This window comes from Artibeus jamaicensis, unplaced genomic scaffold (assembly GCF_021234435.1).
Source record: "Artibeus jamaicensis isolate MK-2021 breed Jamaican fruit bat unplaced genomic scaffold, CSHL_Jam_final contig_760, whole genome shotgun sequence".
NCBI classification, from domain to species: Eukaryota; Metazoa; Chordata; class Mammalia; order Chiroptera; family Phyllostomidae; genus Artibeus; species Artibeus jamaicensis.
The window spans coordinates 3,036,596-3,041,965 of NW_026521955.1; the positions used below are offsets into that span (position 1 = coordinate 3,036,596).

A 5,370-nucleotide genomic window follows, 5' to 3' on the forward strand; every position below is an offset into this window, starting at 1 on the left:
AAAAATGTGTAATCACCATATTATGCTGTCCTCTCCACCGGAGTAGATTTGCAACCTGGCAGAAGGCATTGTCCTACCAGGCACCAGAAATGCATAAATTGTAGCTTTTCTGGTCTTCTCCCTACTTCTGTGACCCCCATTCTGTCCCCTGTTAGGTCTTAGGGCAGGGACATAGTCAAAGATTTTCATGAAAAGAGGAAACGATAATAATGTCAATGACTTTTTAGCTCATATTTACTCTCTCCTCTTTTGAACATAACTTCCCATCTCTGCTACACTGGCATATCATTGCAGTTTTTAAAGTACAATGTTTAAAGTGGTTTTTACTGTGCATAATTAATTGCTTGGTGGGGTGGGGGTGATCAAAATGCAAATGCCTGGGTCACACCTCAGAGATTGTGCTTCAGCGTGTCTGAGTTGAGGCATTTTACATAAGCACTCCAGCTAATTCTGAGGCAAGCCATCCAAAGATCCAAAGACTACATTTTGCAGATTTGTTGGTGGAAAGCTTTTAGATTTTATACTAAGTGTGGTACAATGACTTGGGCATATCTATTCTATTAATACTATGAACGTTAGAAACCATCAATTGCAAGTAAGCCCAGACTTTAATAGCCTGTATATTTTGGTAGACTTCTCTCCCTAGTGTAATATAATAAATACAACACACAGATAATCACTTTTGTTTCTTTCTTCAAGCAAGAGAACAAAGAATTTATATAAACAATTTCCTGACTGGCCAGTCCCTATGTGGGCTAAATATATCATTCAGATTAATGTTGGAAGGTTTTTCCCAGCTAGGTGAGAACAGAATATTGTCTTCTCAATATTCTCAACACAAGGTTCAATACAATATTCACAATACATATAAGACGTAAATAATTATTACCCAATAACTCTTTTGGTGGTGGTTTTGTAATGTAGAAAACTCTTATAAAGAAGTAAATGATGAATGTAAGTGAATCAAACTTCTTTACTATAGATCTTGCAAAAAATAATTTCTAGCCCATGTAAGTGGTTATATAAAAGGCAATAATAGTAGCCAATAAGATGAGTTACAATTATAAACCATTCTACAATTCAGCACCCTAATTATATTTGGGAATCACATTCTGAAGAACTCTTTAATGTAGTAATCACCTAGCTTGCTTCGTATAGCTGTGCCTTCTCTGTGAATGGCTCATATTGTTACTGATTTTCCTGCCTTGTTAAATATTTTTCTTGGTTAATATGTGTAATCAAGTATTAGGACATCTAAGCTTTCTAAAATGCATTGACTTTTAATCTTTTATGTTTGTCTAAGTCAGTCTGCATTTTGCATTCCCAAAATGAACGAGGCAAAGAATCTGAACACGTGCTGTGTCAGTTGGGGGCCAGTCTCTGAATTTGTGTCAGCTTCAATTAGCCTCTTGAGAAAGGAGATTTTACTTCTTTAATAGTCTTAAATACAATAAAATGTGTAATAAGTGCAAGATAGCTCAGTATATATCCTTATAGAGGCAGGATTTCATGAATCATGTTAGCAGATGGTTTTAAGAGTTATTTATATTTGAGCACCTAATAAGTACCAGACACTATTCTAGGCTTTGGGTTACAGAAGTAAAAAAAAAAAATTGTTCCTGCTCTTGGAACGTATACTCTAAGGAGTGAGACATAAAATACACAGAAAAGCAAGTATAATATGATATGTAAATGCAATGCAGAAAAATGAAGATAAGTAAAGAAATGGAGTGTAACAAAAGTGGTCAAAGATGATGTCTCTGAAGATGACAATATGTGTGTGCAGACCCTTGAATGAAGCAGTGAGCTATCCCATTATCTGGGGGTAAAAACTCCGGGCAGAGGAAATAGAAAATGAAAAGGCACTAGATAGGAACATAAACGGTATATTTGAGGAACAGAGAGGAGAATAACAAGGAGGAGACTAATAGGTGATAGGATTGGAGAAATAGCAATAAACTGGTTGTACAAGGCTCAAACAGCTCTGCTTAAGTAAGGATGCTAAGTAATATATGAAAAAGCATGGTCAATTAAAAATGGTCAAAAATTATTTGCTCCTTCTTCCATTGAAAGGTGAAATCTAATTCTTTTCCCTTTGGATCTGGCCTGGCCTTAGTGATTTGTTTAACCAATAGAATGTGGCAGAAGTGGTATTCTCGGAGAAGATCAGGTCATAAGAAGGTTTGCAGCTTCTGCCCAGGCACCTTGAAACCTACCAGCTGCCATAAAAGAAGTCTGATAACCCTGAGACAACCAGAAACTTGAGGATGTCCAAGCTACTCATGCAGAGAGCCATGTAGGGAGAGAAGCCTAAGATGTTCAGCTGGTCCCTGCTGGTCCATGCATGCCATCCAGCAGTAACAGCAAATACTGGTGAGGATCCAGAGAAACTGGATCACTCATGTATGTTGCTGGGTATATAAAATGGTACAATCATTGTGGAAAAACAGTTAAACAGTTTCTTAGAAAGCTACACATACAACTATCTTACAACCCAGAAATTGCACTCCTAAGCATTTATCCCAGAGAAATGATGACTTAGGTTTACACAAAACCTGTACACGAATGTTTATAGCAGCTTTATTCATACTAGCCCCAAAGTGGAAACAACTCAGGTATTCGTCAATGAATGAATGGCTAAACAAACCGTGGCACATCCATACCATGGGAATATTATTTAGCAGTAAAAATGAGTGAACTGATACATACAACAAGTATATATATATACTCAATATATACACCAGTTATAACCAGAGGAGGTAAAGGTGTAAATCTCAGTCTGACAGCCCGAAAAGGTCAGTGTCGCGGTTCAGAGAGGCAGGCGGGAAGGGAACAAATCCTCCCTGCCCCTGCCTTTTCTTCTCCTCAGGCCGTCAGTGATTGGATGATACCTACCCGTGTTGAGGAGGGCAATCTGCTTCACCAATTCAAATCATAACCTCATCTGAGTACACTATCACAGACTCACCCAGAGGTAAGGTTTAATCTGGGCACCTGGTATGGTCAAATTGAAGGATGAAATGAACCATCCCAGCTGTTTATTTGGACAGCTGCCTCCTACTTGCTTCTCTTCTCACTGTTTTGCCCTCACCCACCTCTGGTCATTCATCTCCTTTCTATTCACTCACAGGCTGGTTCCCAGGCAATCCAAACATCACTTTCCTTATCACTGGTAAATTAATGAACATTACTTGCTTCTGGCACTTCTTCTCTTTAGGGCCCTCAGCAGTCTCAGAAGCTCTTGTCCAGCCTGGGCTTCTACCTGTGGCACTCCTGTGACCTGGGATGTTTTCTGTGGGAAGCCTCCAGCCTGGAGAGCAGAAGTTTCACCTTTTCCAAAACTCTCCCTTCTGCCGTCAGAAATTTACTCTCCTTGCCGACAAACCTGTGTGCCCTGTTGAAGTCTATAGTGTACGGTTTATCTTTTCCGCACTGCTGATGATACATGCTGTCATTCCTGGGTCTACCTTCATGGCATGTACTGAAGATCTGTTCAGCTGAGTAGCACAATTCCTCACCTTCTTTGAGTTTAACTTCCAAAGCTGTCCAACTGATAGTACCTGGAAGCTCCTGGCTGTCAAGGATACTTGTCTCTTTCTCACACCAAATACATGTTAATTTCCCCTCTGAACTACTGTAGCACATGCTAATACTACTTCTTATCATGACTTAGTAGCTCTCTTAGTCATCAGAATGCAGGATGCTCTGTGTCCTCAAAGAGATGATAAGCATCTGCTGGGTAGTGGCTACGCTTAGAACTTTGGGTCTCATTGTCGGTGAGGGTTTAATATCCTTCAGATCCAATTCTTGCAAGTAGATGCTTAATATTAAGTTTGGGTTTATTTTTTGGTCAGGGGAAGAGTGTGAACGCAGTCCCCCACTACCACAAATTATGCAGTCGAGTTTCCCACATTTGGGGAAATCGCAGGGGTCAGCACATCCGGAGTGCAATGGATAAGCCTCGCCCTGGGAAAACCACCTTTGTGATCATGGTATCTCCCCTGCCAGGTAAATATAATATTAAGTTTTAAAATGACTAAATGAATAAGCTTGTGAATTAATAAATAGTATGAGCCCAAATAAAACTCATTTCAATTTTTCAATTATAAAGAAAAAGAAATCAATTCTTGTTTAAATCAAGTAAAAAGATGTTTTTTCTTCATATGTCAAATCAAAAAAGAAGTGAGAGGAAAGGAAAGTTTGTCAAGTTGTTGCCAATACTCGATTGAAGAAAAGGCTTGCTCATACGTTTGAGACATCAGTAATATAAATATTTAGCTAGACATGAAGCATTATACAGTACAAAATGAAAATTTCAAAACCTTACAGAATATTTTACTTGCTAAACAGAAAGTTTATTATTTACATATTATCTCATAATACATCATTAAATCTTCTCCCTCCAATGGATAAAGTATTTGCTATTTCAATGAGCGTCTGTGAATTTAAACATTTGATTAATTCATAGATGCACAAATATTGATGCTTAATTGATCTACATGTTTTTATTACCTTCTTTTCAATTGGGTATATTTGTAACAATGGTTAATAACTAGAACAAATAAACACTATAAATATAGCATTTAAGAAAATCGGGGCAATATAGTAATATTTTTAAGTATTGTGTATTAAAAATACCTGCAAATATCTTAAAATATGAGAAGTGATGTCATATATATATTCCATTACATATATATAGATTTATATATAATATTAATTAATATGAGAGAGAGACTAAGGAATTGGCTCATATGATGTGGATCCTGCCAAGTCCCAAAGCCACAGGGCAAGCTGGTAGGCTAGAAATAAAAGTAAAAGTTGATGTAGCCTTGAGTCCAAAGGCTGAAACTCTGACAATCCAGAAGCAGAATTCCTTCTTCTTCAGGAAACCTCAGTCTTTGCTCTGAAGGCTTTCAACTTATAGTGGATATTAGCTCTGAGGGCTTTCAACAATCATGGAGTGTAATCCATTTTTCTTAAAGCAGTTTATAATCAAGGTTAATCACATCTAAAAACACTTTTACCACAATATCTAGATAAGTATTTGATTACATAACTGTTTTCCATTGTCTAGCCAACCTCAAATATAAGATTAAGAATCACAATATATTTTTGCTAGTCATTGATTTGATACAAAAGTCTTACACTCAAAATTTCCTTCCATATTAATATATTTTAAATTAGTGATTTTTTTAAAAAGTCAACTTCTCAGTGATAAACTGGTGGCAGAAAGAAATCATTCTGTTTTACAGAAAAGGATACAATAGTTCAGGATTCAAATGATTTGCTTGAGGTCATTGGTAAGTCTGTAATGTAGCTTATTAATAGAGAATCCAACCTTTGTTTCCAACTCAGTGTATCAAGGTCACA

General features: G+C 37.1%; 1 non-coding gene across 1 annotated transcript; it reads right to left on the minus strand.

The window, feature by feature from the left end:
* Window positions 1-3,852: 3,852 nt before the first annotated feature.
* LOC119064176 (U1 spliceosomal RNA) lies at window positions 3,853-4,016 on the minus strand. Its single transcript, XR_005085337.2, has one exon. It is a non-coding gene; the product is annotated as a U1 spliceosomal RNA (small nuclear RNA).
* Window positions 4,017-5,370: the final 1,354 nt, after the last annotated feature.